We start from the raw sequence: 18,692 nt of genomic DNA, 5'->3' as shown, positions 1-18,692 counted from the left end.
GCCGTGCTATATGATGACCTCTATGCAGGCTACATTTGCAGGGGAGGCCATGTCATGCCACACTAGTCTCATTACCTGTAGGTGGAGCTGAGGAGGAAGCATTACATGACCTCAATACACTTGTACTGAAAAGTGCAACCACAAAAGAGCAGAAGAGTGATGGCCACAGGAATGGCATTGTCCCTGACATGTAGAAGCAGACAACTCCATGGAGGCAGTGCTGGCTCCCAAAATGTCTGTCCAATGAGCCAAGCAGATGATCCAGACATAGCATGTCTCATATATGTTGTCACTCATGCCATGCAGTACACCAGTCATCGCTGTCGTGGCACTGGTGGCATCAATTTATGCCACAATCACTGGCCTACACAACCACTGAATCCTAGTTTGTATAATAAGTGGGTGTCATGGGATTAGTGGCTATTGGCCTGCTGATCCTTAGTGTTGCTCTCATTTTCTCTGGGGGCACCACTCTGCCCACTAGTCAAAAATAAGCAGGTGATAAGAAGGTTTTCTGTGAAAAGCTGACGGGCATGTTCTATCCCTCCATACCCACTAGAGAGGTAAGGGGGTGGGCAAGTTAGATAGGCAACACAACTGTGTCACTGTATGCAGATGGTAGTGTGCCTTCTATAGTTAGCATTGCTTTTAGTGGCACTGTACCCTCAGACTGTGACAGCTTAAGGCTACTGTCATTGTCAGGCTCCAATGCTTCATCTGACATCTGGAATGACCTGTTCCATAATGGAAGATCCCATGACTGTAGCACCAATGAAAGCAGACAGATAAACACCTATGTGTAAAACTGCTAATATGTGACCCCCCCACACAATGCATGCACGCGCACACACACACACACACACACACACACACACACACACACACACACACACACACACACACACACACACGCACAAAAAACACATCCCAGTGCTTCAACAGGATAATATGAAATAGTGTATTCTTGGAATATAGACAACTGTATCTTGTATTAAATTCTATTGTGCTTGCATCCTTGGTGCATTTGTAGGGGGTATGAAGCAGTGTCTAACATCCTCATATAATATAATAATATATATTAGTGACATAAGGAAATAATCGGCTTCACCCTGACAGAATCATGTGAGGGTGCAGGCAGTTTAACCCTCACATTCAGGCATCCACCAGGTGTTATTCCTTTCACTATCCCTAGTGAAGAACACCAGGAACTCCTCCATGCTGGTGATGGTGGGTCCTCACATGTGACTATTCTCTCCCATGCAATGGCCTGGGCCTTCATTCAGTCATGTGGCATCAAACTGGTGACCCTTCACTCACCTCTTATGTCGATCTGCTGTGGCCTCTTACACAATTTTTATGTGCAACCAATTCCTGTTTTGTCAGTGGTGAGATTCTGTAGCCCATGCTCACTGAGAACCTGCTATAACACCTTGGTCTTTGCCTGAAGAACTTCTTAATCCACTTATGCTGCTTTAATACCATTTATGCTCCTGTACTGGTGGGCATACACCATACACCTATGAGCAGTGCCTGTACATAGATAAATGTTGCATCAGCTGTACTGCTTTCATGTGGCTTTGGCAGCTGCAACAAATGCCATACTTATCATACACAGTGTCAAAGGCCATGTTCCCCACAGTGGTCTATTAGGCACAGCATGGAGACAGAATATACTCCAACCTGCATCCTGTAATCCACCTAGACTGACCTGTGTCCAACAAAGCAACACCAATGTTGGCCCCACACACACACATACACACACACACATACACACACACAAACACACACACACACACACACACACACACACATCTATATCTATCTATCTATATATATATATATATATATATATATATATATATATATATATATATCTATATATATATATATATATATATATATATATATGTATGGGTTCCATACACTAGATCGAATTTTCACTAATTCGAAATAGTGCATGGAGTGCTCACTGCAGCGAAAGTGCACTTAATCGAAAGTGCACTTACGCAAAGTTCAGTACAATGAACAGGTGTTGTACTAAACTTCCATGCAGTACTCATGGAACGTAGGGTTAGGGCACGGGTCATAGTAAGGGGATAGCCTGTAGGGCTATCCTCTTACCATGACCCATGCCCTAACCCTAAGGTCCATGACGACTGCAGTGCAGTGAAGGACATAGCAATGTCCTCCACTATGCTGTGATAGTCACGAACCTTAGGGTTAGGTCATGGGTCAGGATAAGGGGATAGCTTTACTAACTATATCTTACCCTAACCCGTGCCCTAACCCTAAAGTCCATGGCTATCACACCATAGTGGAGAACATAGCTTGATTTTTATGTCCTCCACTGTGCTGCAGTGTTTTCAGTGAAGTGCACTTACGCAAAAGTTCACTTTCGTTAAAGTGAACTTTCTCAGAAGTGAGGCTTCATATTACAAGTTCGAAGTAGTGAACTTTCGTTCTTGTAACAGGAATCCATTTATATATATATATATATATATATATATATATATATATATATATATACATACATATACACACACACATACACACACACACACACACACACACACACACACACACACACGCGCGCGCGCGCACCTTAAATTGCAAACAATTTCACATACATGTTTCTGAATCATAAAATCGACACAGTGCGTACATATTACTATAGTGTGCAATGGGGCTTTTGGCTGTTTATGCACTCATGTGGTGGACTGCTAAGCAGTCTGCTCATACTAGTCAGCTCTGTGACATGAGCATGGCTTTAAGCTTTTTGCAATTTAATCTGATGCTTGCAGGATGCTATGACAACTATTTGGCATGATTTGTAAGGCATAGACATGACACTGTGCATTTAACTGATATGCAGAGACACAATATCCTGTGTAGTGAGCACACCTCAGCTCCCTCCCTTTTCTGCATCTCCATTGTTGTCCTTTGATTATACTATAGCATTAGGTGATGTCATGCTCCCATGCTGCCCATCAATGCATGCCAATTTATTTCTGCAGCATGCATCAAAAGAAGTCTTCTAACTTTACTCCCCAGTATCAACTTGGCAAATGGCTATGTCTTCTGGAAGGGCTGACACTGGAAGGGCATCTGCATGGAGACAAAAGTTTTTCTTTACGTTCTGCATTTGCTCTACTGTGGCTAACTGCTGGAGGACACTGTGAAGAGTTCTGTTACAAGGTGGATGCTTGGCATTGTCTTAAAAGGATGGTGAATGATACTATTACCTGCAGTGGTGAGCAGAGCCATATTGGCACATTGATCAAACTTTCCGCCTCCCTGATGTTTTTTGCTACCAAGAAGATGAAGAAGGAGTTAGATATTGAAAGCCAGAGCTTCCAATCAGTTAATTGCTTTTACAAAAGTAGGCATCCTTCTGCAGTTTTATGCAGTTACTGATGTTCATGGCCATGTTTTTGTTTCTTTTTGTCCTTCTTTTGTCTGTTTTCCAGCACCTGGTGAGATACATAAAATCACATGATATATTAGAAAAGGATGAATGCCTCTCCAAGTGTCAAGGTATGTACATGGTATTAGTATTACACCTGCATACCTCTTGCTCAACTGCATTGCTGCAATGTTTCTAATTAGTTTTATGAATGGTCACATCTTTGTATTGCTTTATGTGTCATATACCTTGTAAGTATATGTGGAACTGTGCTAATGTTCCTTCAGTCAGGCATTCCCATTAGTGAATGCTTATTGGCTAAACTGATTGTACATGTGACACTGCCATTATGGGAGTAAGTGTGCACTTTGATCCATGTGCAGTTGGTTTTGTTCATGGCTATGTGCCTATCTCTCCACCATGCCCGTAATGCACAATGCCCTTGTCAGACTGCTATGGTTTGCTGTTGCCATGTACTTCCCACCGATCATGCCAGTGTCAGTTACACCTGGCAAACCATGGGCATGCAAACTTGGATTGTCAGGTACTGATGAATATTGGCTGATAATAGGCCAGGGTGTAGTATTTCCACAGAGTTTAGGTATCCCTTGTTGATTCATGTTGGTGTTCTGGGTAGGGTATATGTATCATGTTACCACCTGGCACCATGTATCTCTACATTTGTCAACAGGTATATAATACTTGATTATGACCTCTTCAGGACTGTGCATTCATTTTCCGATGGATGGTTTCTGTCTCACTTTGATGCCTCTTGTGCTCACACTGGTTGCTAATTATACAGTGTGACACTGTCCTACATATGGGAACTGGTGCCTTGCAGTATGCATATTTATACAGTATATGTGTGTCAGGGATGTATATCGATTTTATTTTGCCATTGCATAGCTAACTTTATTTTAGTCTACTGCAGACCATTGTAATGCAACCTAGTGACAGGTGCTTTTGCCTTTTTCTCTTTATCAATGTCATCTTCTATATTTTATTGCTTGTTGTTTTCTTTTTTTTTTTTCTTTATTTGCATTCATTTTTATGCAGTGATGCCACAGAGCTGGATGTGGAGTGGGAGCAGCCACCATCAGCTGCTTGGTCCTCAGCATTCTCCAGGTCCATCTTCAGGCAGGGTAGTGAAAGCTACATGGGAGGATAATCTGCAGGACTCACTGGTGTCTCATGATTCTGTTTCTCTGAGGTGGGGGGCTTCATAGGCTCACCATCAGTGTGCATCACGTGTCCATAGCAGGAGGTGGAAAGCCTGGTGATGGCTTTGGTGAACTAGTGGCTAAACACCTGGATACACAGCCTGGAATAAGTCTTTGTGTAACTTGCAGTTTCACATAATATAATGGCCTCAACCACTGGGCCAAAAGTACCTGAGCCTAGCAACAAGAGCAGTTAAGAAAGTGACTGACTTCTAATTGAGTGCAGCCTTGAGCAGCTTGGGAGTCAATCTTCACCCACCCTATTTCATTTTGTGTTTGCTGTTTACCCTCTACCTTTCTTGATATAACACAAAATAGGTGTCTGTTCCACAAAAAAATAGGCCCTTCCTCCCCATTTTAATACCATTCTTCCTTTGGCCTTGTCCTCCTGTGTATTCCTCTGCTTGCTTTTTCCCATTTCTTACTGTCCTATACTCCAGTTTCCTTGCCCATTAACAGCATAAACATAGTAGGGACCTTGCTCTGTAACCCTTATCTGGGCTCTCAGCTGTGTCAGTGGAAGTGTGTCATTACATGTATGGAAACGCATTGTCATGAGCATGCTACATGGATGCTTCTGGATTTAGGAGATTAAATGATCTGCTGCATCATTGTTAGGGTTGTCACCTTTGAAGTTTCCCATATTGGAATTTTTTTAATGTAAATGTGAAATTTTATTGGACAAATCATACCAATAACCAGTGCAAAAGACTAGACTTTGTTTTTTTTTTTTTGCAAAATATAAACCTGTTATTCTAAAATTTTAGTAAATAACTTACTTCTAGCCATACAACATTGCTTCTACTGAATACTTAATCAATGTTGTCTGCACTTTTCACTACACAGTTACAATACTGATTTTTTTCTGAATCCTGGCCCAAATTTAGATTTATTGTAAACAACATTATCACTGTGATTCAGAAACATTGCAACTGTGATTGCAGTCACCCCTTCTCCATTTATTGTGATTGCGCAACAACCCCTAATTCTCATTAACAATGAACACATAAAGGAAAGCGTGCACAATGAGCAGCTCATTAAATATTCTTGTCACAGCTGCTGAAGCAGGGACCTGAGAGAAGACCATTTAGGAGTACGGCATGACCACAGGGAATTACAAGCAGCAGTAATGCTCATCCATTTAAGCCGATCCCTGTAGGTGCCCAGCGCAATCTTGCACACACAGCTGCAGCAAGGGAAAGATGGTATTTGGCAGCTGAACAGTGTCATCAGACTTGTGTACTGATCTTTTGTTTGAGCAAATTATATATATTTGGGTATACTTGAAATTAATGAAAACACCCATTTTCAACTAACAAAATGTGAATGACAAAACATTAACAATGCAGATGTTGACACTCCAGTATGAATGAGCCAAGAAACAGCCTTGGAGCACTTCTGACTAAGTTTTTAAAAATAAAAAGCCACATATTTTTTGCAGGGGGGCAAGCCCCCCCCCCTGTACCCCACGTGTGGGGCCATGCAGCCACACCCCCTACATCTACAAACTTTATATACTAAGTCCAGGATTGCACAAAATTATGATAAGGGCAAATTTCCCAGCCCTCGGATTTGTGTGATCTCGTACACTTGTTGATCAGCTGCATAATAAATCACATGTGATTGACTAAACAGTTGTTGACCTAAAACACAACTGACCATTTCAGTAACTCCCACATACAGATAGATAGATATTAAGAGAATATAATTTGTGGAAAGTATTGAGATGAAGCTTGATGGTAGGTAGTAGGGCTAATCAAATAAGTATATAACAGACAAAACTGTGAAGGGAGATGATGACACAATCAAAGATGTAGAAGACACTGAATAAGGTGGCATTAGACACATATAAATATAAACTAGATGTACTTTAATAAACATAAACCAACATGTTATGGGTGGGGAGAGAAAATTACTAATATATCACCAAATGCAGGTGTAACATCAACAGATTCTGACCAGTTTATTTGTACTGTAATGCGAATATCAGGAAACAAAGCACTTTATTGTAACAATGATGTCCCTATATGCAACATGAACCCATAAATCTCTGCTCTCGTAACATGCAAAGCATTTAATTTCTAGGCTGAGCTACAGAATCAATCCCCAGGATTTAATAAAATCCTTCTAGGCACAGTGTAGAGCCTACACAGACTGTATCCATATACACAGCCACAGTTCCCCCTTGGCAGAGCACCATGTATATTGATGGCGTGCTGCCGAGGGACAGCCAAGGAACATGGATATTGAATCAGTGCAGGTAGAGGTGTAGCAGCTACCCGTGGCTGCAGATGAGTGTATTGCTCCCTGTAATGCTCCCCACCACTGTTACAATGTTATGAAGTGTCTCAACTGTATAATATGTTATTTTTATGATGTGTTATTTTTTTTAATTATTTTTTTTTACTGCCTGTTTGTGTGGCACAGCGTGGAGCACAGTAGTGCCAAGCTGTGCTCACATATAGACAGCTGACACCTGGCAGACATCTAAAAATCGAAACCAGATGTAATTACTTATCATAATTAAATTTTTATTTATTTTTTTACTTTTTTTGTTAAATTTATGTTTGTGCGATGCAGAACACAACAGAGTTGAGTGGAGCTCATACATACATGGCCGACTCTTGCCAGATATCTAAAAATATAAACCGGTTGTAATTATTTTTTTATTGATAGGTGCATTTAAGCATGTTTGTGCCATGCGGCACAGTACTCAGCAATGCTAATAGGTAGCCTAGTAGTATATGTGAAGGTATACTACATTTCATAACTTGCAACTAGCTACATGGGTAGAGATATGATCTTATGTGTAGTAGGCCCTGGATTTAAGTTCATAACAAGCAGAATATGACTGTAAATGAATGTAATATATATATTTTTTCAATTTTATGAAACTATTGTGCATTTTCTCACTGTTGTGCTCTGCTAAGCACTGCTCATTCATGCTAAGCAGTGCATAAATATGCTAATGGCTGCCAATGTCCATGAGGTGCTAAGCCTCGCTAAAATCATGGTTCTGTGAGTTTTTGTCCTGCTTGGCTTCGCTTTGCTGGTTTGCATGCTGCTAAGTGATGTAGCACATTTTTGAATGTTGCTGAATAATGTGTAAGGGCAGGAAAACCTATACTAAGCCCAATAGGCATGAATTCTGCAACAGTCATTGGAGTTCAATCAACTGTTGGTATGGTTGGCGGTGTTGGTGAAGGTGTGTGCTTTTGAGTGCAGAGGTGGTACAGTCAGTAGTCCAGGGTCATGCTAGGGCTTCTTGTTAAAAAACATGATCCCCAGCTGATGCAGGGTGGATTTCAGGGTTCAGAGTGCAAGGTGGAGACCTGGTACCATTTGGCCAGGGGAACTCACCAGTGTTACTGGTAATCCCCCACACAGGTGAGCAGTGTTATCACCATTATGATGACCTGAAAAGGAGAAAAAGGGAACCCTGGACACCTGGATCCAGGAAGCTTGAGATGGGAATGCACCACAAGTATGTAAGTATGTCTTCCTCTGTCTAACCAAAATGCAAGCTGAATATCTGCAAAACTGGTATGCATAATGGTGTGCTTCTCTCCCAATAGCTGCAGCTAAGAGGGCTCATAATATTGAGTCCCATGCCAGTCGCCTGGCCAGGTTGCACCATGAGTGTGCTAAGTATGGATTTAGTATGCCAACTGTAGTACAATAAGCAAGAAAGAGTAAAGCATTTACTGCAATAAAGTATACACAAGAACAGGTGTAGTGCAGTAAATGGGCAATTAGAGCTGTAGACCTGTAGTACAATAAATGAAAAATAAAAACGTATTTCAATAGAACAATAACAATAACAATAACAGTAAGCAAAATGTTGTTCAACAGGATTGTGTTGTCAAAACCATTGCAGTACAGCTGTATGCATTGATTGTTTATGCTAAGGTTGCTGCAGTCAAGTGTAACACTCTAATAGCTGTAGCAAGCAACTCTAATGGTCTGCAAACTGTATTGCTTAACTCATAGTACTGTCCAAGGCTGTCTCCAGGCCAGTATCAGTCATATAATGCTCTATCTTCCTCAGACATCAGGTAATAAAGGTATATGGGTGAGGGAGAGCAGTCCATGGGCAGATATTGTGTGTGGACTTCACAGATATTTCAAACCAATAACAATAAAATGTATTCACTAGCATTGTTGATTCTAAAATATAGCTTTTTAATATATGCAGTATTGTTGTAGTCCATGCATGTGTGTTCTACTGTCACTGCAGTCTAGTATAACAGTGTAATAGTACTAGAATGCCAGAGGAATGTCCTGTAACTTGTATTTCTCAATTCATAGTATAGTTCCAGGTGATCTCCATGCAAGTATCAGTCAATCAATAGTCAGCAATGACTTAGTAGCTCAGTCTGTTAAATGCTTTGTTTGTAGTACATTTTGCCACACACAGTCCTGGGTTTGATTCCAGTGGTATGTAGTACTAAGTTTTCAGTATCAATCAAGTAATACTCACATTTTCTGTCTTACCTGGATTACAACAAATATATGGGTGAGGTAGCCCATATTATGAGAAGATATTGTGTTTAGGTTTCACAGAATGTTAACATCAATACCAAGAATGTGTTCATCAGCATTGCCAATTCATAAATAAAGCTGTGTAATCTCAATATGGCTGTATCCCTTGCATGTCTGTACTAAGTTGCTGCAGTCAATTATTACATTATTTGGAGATGTCCCCTGCAGTCATAGCTGTTGGGTTCTACTCCCATGCCTGCCAACTAAGGCATGATGGCTGTCTAGTTTACTTACTGTACACAAACATGCCTCTCAAGTGTCAGGATTTCTCATAATGTAAAAAAAGCTGCCTAATCCATCCATCACATGATTAGCAGATAAATTATCACCTGAAATGCAATGCATTACCAAATCCATTTACAGAACACCTGGGTAGTTATATAAGTCCACATTATGTGAAACTGTTTGGTGTAGTGGTGTACCTGCATTTGGTATTGCTTGGCCCATACTGACCCACACTAACAACTTAAGAGGTACGTACATGTGGATCCATGTTAGATTGATGAAAATCCACATCCCCAATGACCAGATCACCAAGACGAGATCGGCAACACCACACATCCCCGACAAAGATAAGTGTATGTATTAAGGCATGAAACCCATTCCCGTGTCTGTAATACACTTAAAAAATAAACAGATACCTGTATAGCAGGGGAGCAAGCCCCCCACAACCCCCTACTTAAATATACCAACTCTGAGATCGCACCATATTGCGGAAGTGGGAATACATCCCATTCTGTACTACTTACCATTGTCAGGGATGTGTGGAGTTTGCGATCTTGTCTCGGTGATCTGGTCATCAGGGATGTGGATGTTCATTGATCTAACAGGAACCCGTATGTGCTACATAAGTTATAGGAGGATTGCAGTCACTGTACTCAAACCTGACACTACACACTTATATAGTATTTCTTAGCAGTGTTTTCTGGAATATAATCAGCAATGTCAGTAATGGAATGTTTTTCTCTCTCCCCCCACCCCTAATCATTTATTTATTACTGTTATTTATTATTATGATTTAATAATAACATATTTTGTTAACCTCACTATATTTTGGAAAATGTGATTGATTATTGTTATGTTTTATTATGATGCAATAATAACATATTTGGTAAACTTAACTGTTTTTTGACCCTATGGTTCACTTCGTACTGGCATGCTGTTACCATACTGACTGTTATGTTACTTAATGCTGTGTTGCACATAACATACATTAATAAGTATTTGGATGAATAAATATGATGTTTGATTCTGTTGATACTAACAATGGTTTGGTTACTACTAACCATAGCTTATTGCTATACCTCATTTACCACAGCACATTAAAGTAGACCGGTTCCAGCTGATCTCCCTACCTTGCCTCAACTGGCCATGGCACTGGGTCCCAGCATGTCTGGGACTCAGTCCGGTGGTGCCCCTTCTGCTTCCCCTGCACTACCTGCTGTGTTGGATAGTACTGCCCTATGGCACATGAACGGGCCCCCCTCTGAGAGCAGTGACAGAGGGGAAGTTGTCACCCAGGTGGAGCTGCCAGTCTTGGTGCACAGGATAATCCACTGCGGCTATGACTGCTGCCTTCACTGGATTGAAGGCATGCTGGCAAACCTGGTGGAGTAGCCTCTCCCTGGTGCCCAGCCATGAGCATGGCCACCCTCAGGGCAGTGAAGGAACTGTACCGACAGACCCATGTGTGGGGACGTGAGTCATGCTGCTGCCATCTGGAGGCACATGGGACTCAGCTTCCAAAACACCCTCCCTATCCAAGGTTTTAACCCCCCTCATGTGTCACACACCACCCCTGTCTGCTGTTTTGTCTGTCTTATCTGTTTGCAAATGCATCCTCACCTACCCAACTTACCTCCCCCACTCGTACCTATGTCTCTTCCCCAACATTCCACTCTCTCCTTAAAAAAATAAAATGGATACCTGTCCCCCCAAAAAATATCATCCCATACATAGCTCTCCATTTTGCATGTGTCCACTGGACACATGTAATTTGGACCAATTGGCTTGACAATGTGTTATGTAACTTGCCCTCACCCCCCCCCTCTGTAGTTTGAAAATCCAAATTCATCTACAAATCCTGTCAAAGTGCACAGTTGTTGCTCTACAAGAAATGGATAGCTATGGTTCTCTCCTACAGACTTCCTGCACATCCCTCCCTGCTTTTCACTATGTTTTTCTCTCTGCTTGCCCCATTTTAACACTTTCCTATCTCCCCTTTTTTATTTTCTTTTTTTTTTTTAGTATGGCACTGTGCAATGCACCGCATCACTCAGCTTCACTTAGCTCAGCTAAATAAAGCTATAATGACTACGTGTTTCTAACATTGTAAGACACGTGTACACTTTAAACATAACCTGCCATGTTTCAAATCCGAGCCCATCACACCTACAGTACACTACATAAACTCACCATGCCACACAACTCTTACTTAAAACAGGTGGTTTAAACAAACAATAGTAATTGCCAATTACAGTCATTAGGCATATTTTGGCATAGCTGTGCTCCATACCACACTGTACAAAGTGGAATAAAAAGTAATGGAAAACATGGGAGTGCACTTTGGACTCTGATGCAATAGTACACCACTAGACAGCCAAAGACATGATATTGGATGTAACTGAGGCCTGTGATAGCAGATAAATATTCCCTTTTATCAGCAATACATAGAAAGTCACCTGCTAAGGCATTCATGGCAAAATACATATTCAGCTGGGACTCTGGTGCATGAATACATCCATATAAAGCAATGCACTTACTGATGGATGTAGAAAATGTTTGTCACAGCCTGTATGTATGCACATATATCTTGCAAATACACCTACTGTAGCAGTGACTCAGTAGCTCAGTCTGTTAAATGCCTTGCATACAGTACATTTTGCCACAAACAGTCATGGGTTCAAATCCAGTGTTGTGTTGCATTTCAATTACATCATTGTGAAAACAGCAATTAATGAATGACTCATGCACTCATTATCCACACAAAGCATTGCAAAGTAAATAACTGCTTTTCAGTGTTGAAATCTCAAGCCTGCAGGTATGTACACACTTCACATATCTGTATAGCATTACTATATGTTGCCTAATACTCTGTTATTGACACAGTTGCCTAACAAACGTACCTTAAACATATACCATAATTGGAGTGTAATGGGAACCCTCACCCTGGCTCTCCCTCTACAACTCCTTGATCCCCTCTCTTAAAACCTGATTGCCTCATGGTTTTGGCGTCTTTTCAGACTTGTTGGCTGTTGGTGAAGCACCCACCAAGAGGAGAAAATGCTGAGAGAAGAAAGGAGCCACTTTTGAGATTTTATGTATCTTTCTTCAGATTATTTGTTAAGATTTCTGCATTGCCGTCTACTTTTTGGCATTTTCCAGCTTGCTAAACTTGATATCTGTATTAGGAACTGTATTTAGAACACATCTAGAGCCTGTTTACTGCATTTCCTGTGTTGCACTTATTTTAAAATAGTTTTTTTTCTTAAAACTTGCATTTTACCTGTCTCTCAAGTGTGGGGGTCATTTGCACTGTATTCTAACTATTGCTACTTTGTGTATCTCTATCTCTCTTAAAAAAAAAAAAAAAAAAAAAATTTTTTTTTTTTCCCACTTCTGAAATTTTTAAAAGTTCAGTTACAGATTTTGTTTTTTCTGAACTGTTGTAAGTTTCTTGGAGGCCATTGCTTGCTTGGGCTAAAGGGAAGTCTCTGTGTTCATCAGTGGCAGTGGTAAACACTGAACAGCCTGTCTGCCCCTGTGGGAGTGGTTACTGCCTAGAAACTGTAGTTTTATTGGCCATTTTGGGTCAATTCCAAACTCCTTGATCTCCCTCTCTTAAAACCCTTTTTGCGTTTTTGCGCATAGCGCAGCATCGGGCAGCGCCGCTTAATCAGGTTTAAACTATTCCCAGCTCCCCAAAGTCTGCTCTTCACTTTTTCCCTTAGAACTGTTCCAAATCTCAAAGTAAGCACTTTATTTTCCTTCTAAAACTCAGCAGTAGCTAGGATAAGTGTCTTATAAGTAAGCACTAATAAACGAAAGCACTACACCCTCTTATACTCCCTTTAAGTACTTGGCTCCCTATTGGTCCTTTTTGATCAAGTCAAAAAGTAATTCCTTATACTATTCTGCATGTCCAAAAGTCAGTTTCAGGTTTACTCTCCAGTCCAGCTGGTGAATATGGGAATCTTGAGGCAATGTTACAACTGCCTTATGTACACAGACTACCCTCTCCTCTTCCCAACAAGCTCAAATATATGTGAGAGATGCAACTATATAGCCAAACTGGAGGCTGAGCTATCTCAACATAGTACTGGCATGGTCAGTCTGGAGGAGAAGGTAATCACACACACCACAAATCCAGTCTCACATAGACCTATCGCAATAGCAAACTAAACACATAAACACACAAAAACATACTCAGAGGCTCTAAATAAAAATCTGCCCAAGCAACAGAGACCTCCAAAGCAGACATCCAAGCAACTGCTACCCCACAACAATACCCACGTATCACATAGTTCACAAAGTCAGTGTGCCACACAGTCACAGCCCTTAAGGCTAAATAACACACCTAATACACTTGTAATAAGTGACTCAATTGTCAGACACACTGACATCCCTCTCACCAGGCTGAACAAGGAGAAGGCCACTGTAAGCTGCCTGTCGGGTGCCAGGATCCACCACATAACACAAGCACTCAGGTCACTCCAAAGCAAATACAAATATGACTCCGTCATTGTCCATGCTGGTGTGAATGACCATGAGACGTACATCCCTGGATTACATGAAAAGAGACATAGAGGATCTCTCAGATCATGTGGCCCAGGCCGGTATAACCCTGACCTTGAGTAGCATCTTACCCTCACCAAGAATGATACCACAGTATAAAGACAAAATGATCAATTTCAACAATTGGCTAAAGTATTGGTGTCACTCAAAGGGGATCCAGTGTCTGTCAGCCTGGGATGACATGCTTGACAAGCCACGTTGCTTCACTAGGGACGGCTTGCACCTGTCTCCCCTGGGTTTTCGAATACTGGCCAAGGCTCTTGCCACCCCCATAGTGCCTTTTTTAGGCAAGGCTCAAAAAACAAACCCACCTCCTTAGACAACACAAGGAAAAAGAAACTAAGGGTAATGCTGCTCAACGCCAGAAGTCTAAACCTCAAGATGCTTGCACTTGAGGCTCTCCTCAGTATGGAGAATATCGATATCTGCGCAGTAACAGAAATCTGGTTCAAGAGAGCACCCCAGCACTACTAGGCTATACCTCATACCATGCTTTTCGGCCCCAAAACTTTGACTGAACCACAAGAGGAGGGGGAGTATCCATATTCATCAAAGATACCCATACTTCCAGGCTAGTGGCACTGCACGAAGCATCTGACACCATCCATGTGCAACTAACAGTGGGAAAACTGCCTTCCAGTTTGTAGACTGCTACAGACCACCCTCCAAAACTCAGGAAACCCACTCGGCTTTCCTAAAGACACTGGAGAATATGAAGGTCTCTCCAAACACCATTATATTGGGTGACTTTAACTACCCAAACATAGACTGGGAGCACTACTCAAGCCCCAACACCCTAGCCCAACGGTTCCTAGAATTTATAAACTCAAATGCTATGGAACAACTGGTCACCACTCCCACAAGAGGGGAAAACATATTGGACCTGATCATCACCAACATGGAGACTCTATGTTCCATACCAGAGGTATACCCCTCATTGGTAAGCTCTGACCATAAATTAAATCACTATGGACATCCATATCCTGTCCCCACCCCCAGCAAAGGAAACCACGGTCAAAAACTGCTCAAAAGCAAACTTCCCACTTCTCAAAACCGAGGTGGAATCCTTCAAAGCCCCAAGGCCAGTGGAAAATATGGCCCAAACCACAGAATCCTTTACAAACGCATTCTATGGATACCTACAGGAATGCATGGATCGTGCTATCCTAAATAAAACCAAGACACACTCCTCCAAGGGCAGGAGACCTATCTGGTGGACCCCAGCCATAAATAAGCTGTACAACAGAAGGAGGAAGCTACTACATGATAGAGCAAAATCCCTGTAAGGGAAGGCAACTCTGATCAGTACTAGCAAGAAACTACGATCCCTCATAAAATCATCTAAGGCTAGCTTCGAAAGAAAAATTGCACAAGATGCTAAAGATAATCACAAGGCTTTCTTTAGTTATGTCAGAAACCTGGGTGGAAACTCCCAGATATGCTCTGAGTTAGTGCAAAATGACAAAAAATACACTGAACCCACAGACATTGCCAACATCCTGGCAGACAGGTTCAGTGCAAACTTTCCCCCCCAAATGAGCAAATGACTATCCCAACAGAGTGCAGCCTCCCTGACATCACAGATGCACAGGTGAGAGCTGCCCTCTCCAAAGCAAAAAACACAGCATCAATGGGACTGGACGGTGTCCCGGGCTGCGTTTTACATGAGCTCCAAGAAGAACTGAACCCTCACTTAAAATCACTGTTCAGTCTCAGCCTTACAACAGGATGTGTACCCAAAGAATGGCGTACAGCAACAGTGGTCCCACTCCATAAAGGTGGTGCCACAACGGACCCCGGAAATTATAGCCCTATAAGCCTAACTAGCCTGCTCTGCAAAGCTATGGAGCATATCATCATGGAACTCATAAACAAAGACATTGGGAACCTCCAAACACTGGATCCTACCCAATTCTGCTTTGTTAAGGGCAGATCTTGCCTCTTGAACCTGGTCAATTTCTTTGAAACAGTCACCAAGGCCATAGACAAAGGGAAGGTAGTCCACACAGCCCACCTTGACCTTTCAAAAGCCTTCGACACAATACCCCACTCAGGCATCATAAATAAGCTCACCAGCTTAAATATCAACCCCTTTGTCACAAGATGGGTTGCAAACTGGCTTAGGGATAGAACCCACATGGTCAGAATTGCAGGTGCCATGTCAGACTCTAAACCAGTTACAAGTGGCGTCCCACAAGGCTCAGTCCTGGGACCTCCCTTGTTTGGTATATATTTCTCTGAGGTACAGGCTAACACAGGAGGACTATGGCTGACAAAGTTTGCAGATGACTGCAAACTGGGGCCATAATCGACTCACCAGCTGACACAAGCATCCTCCAAAAAGGTCTCACCGAGACGGATAACTGGTGTCAGAGCCATGGCCTAAAGCTAAATGCCAAAAATTGCATAGTCATCCCCTTTGGGAAAAACAAAGTGCCTACAAATTACCACATAGGTGGTAATCCATTAAGTACGGAAGATGTAATTAGGGATTTGGGGACCCAAGTAGATTGCAATCTCTCCTTTGACAATCACATTGCCAAAGTGGTTAGAAAGACATTCTATATAGCCCACCTTATCACAAAGGGGTTCACATCTAGATCAAGAGAGGTCATTGTGCCCCTCTACTCATCACTCATCAGGCCCATAATTGAATACAATGCCCCATTTGGGATGTACCTTACCCAACACCTGCTACAACTAGAAAGACCCCAAAAGTACCTCACCAAGAGGATCAAGGGACTCAAACAGATGCCCTACACAGTTAGGCTAAAGAAACTCCAGCTCTACTCAGTTGCTTACCGCCTACTCAGAGGCAATCTGTGCCTGATGTATAAAGCCATGTCCAACCCAGAATTAATGGACATGCTCCACCTCAAGAAATCCAAATCCATCAGAACTACATGCTCCAGTGACTTAAACCTCAGCACAGAAATAAATAGAATGTGCTGGAGGGACAGATTCATATCCCAGAGGCTCCCCTCACTCTGGAACAAAATCCCAATCCATGTTAGACAGAGCCCCTCAATGACCCTCTTCAAGAAGAATCTTGACGTTTGATGGGAGATTGTAAATTTACCCCTGGGATCTCTTCTGTGTCACTGCTAGACAGAGGCATGGTAAACTAACCTTAAATGGGCTATCTTCTGTGACCTACTATACAGAGGCACAGTCAACTAATCTAAGAAGGGTGGCAAAAGCCAAACACACTCTGGCTAGGCTTGTAAATGCCCTAGGGTAGATAGGCTAGTATCAACCTATGAACCTATGAACCTATGAACAAGGCTGACAGAGATGACACAGATACACCTACAGTTTGTTGTCCTCCAAAGTGTTCATACTCTCTGCTTATGTCAATTATCTGCAGCAGCAGCTGCAGCCTGTGGTACACACAGCTCTATGTAAAGGTTTCTGCTACAGACCTACCCTCTGTAATGATGTAGTCTCCTCACCACAGTATTGTCCACCTCAACTACTAAGAAAGGGGTCCTGTTCTACATGAAGGCCTTATATATTGCACAGTGGTTGCATGTCATTGGCTAATGATAGTGCAATTCAGCTGTGTTGGCTGCAATTAGCATATCAGAGTCACAGATTGGTTTATATGCAATTATTTGCTGATGATAAGCATGTTAAAATGAAAGCAGCTGGCTATGGGCAAACATTCTGTATGAGACTTTCCTCACACAGAGCACACCTTTGCAAAAAATTACTAGTAGCACATTTCAACATAGGAGTACTGCACTCCACCAGGTATGCAACTGTTTTTTGTGCATAACATGATACAGATGGGAGGATAGAGGTATGGGGAATAGGGATTACAGCAGTAAGCCTGTCTTAGATCTGTGTAATGACATGTCATTGATACCCTGCTGCCCTACACATACAGGGGATGTACAATATATCAGGGTTGCATTTTCTTTTGTCATTGTGGCACACTGGTGTTGTTGGACTGTCCCTATATAGTGGTCATAATAGCACACTGCTATTTGTCTGGCACTGATCTTATGACATGTTATTGGGTGGCTGGCCTTAGGGGACACTCCACATTGGACCAGAGCACGCACTGGGTATATGATCATACAGCAGAATCTCTCGTGGCACACAGGGAATGATCCCGGTAACTATACTATCTCTGTTGTATCCACACATGTAGTATGTTAACACACTTGGGGTATGACATGTGATCAAGCAGTGGATATTGCCAGCCATTTTGTTCATGCTGTATCTGTACATAGTGGACATCCATCTACTTGATCCTGCAATGTGTGTCCCTTTTGGTGTGTTTCAGTACTAATGTATCATGGACAACATGCCTCCTTCTCAGATGTGGAGAATGAACTAATACTTCAAGGTCTATGGCAGCATCATCACATCCTCCTATCCAGAGGGAGGCATAACAAGGAACAGCAGGCTGTATTGGGGACAGACCTTGCCTGGAATGTGAATGAGACTGGCCACCACGACAGGACATATGAGCAAGTTTGGCACCACGCTACCAACATGGTGAATGCTTCATGATGAAGGGTAGCTGATGTAGCCAGGGATCATGCCATCACTGGTGGAGGGCCTGCAACAGAACAAACACTCATGGCTACTGAGGAATTTCTGGTGGCAAACCCAGGGACACACGATAGCTACCAGGTATCCATCACACCATACATTGTGGATATGGGTGCCACAGTGTCCACAGTAGAGTTCCATGTAGGTAAGCTTACGGTGATCACCATTGT

This window comes from Protopterus annectens, chromosome 3.part0 (assembly GCF_019279795.1).
Source record: "Protopterus annectens isolate FY-2018-M chromosome 3.part0, PAN1.0, whole genome shotgun sequence".
In the NCBI taxonomy this organism is placed as follows: Eukaryota; Metazoa; Chordata; order Ceratodontiformes; family Protopteridae; genus Protopterus; species Protopterus annectens.
This window is presented reverse-complemented; position numbering follows the sequence as displayed.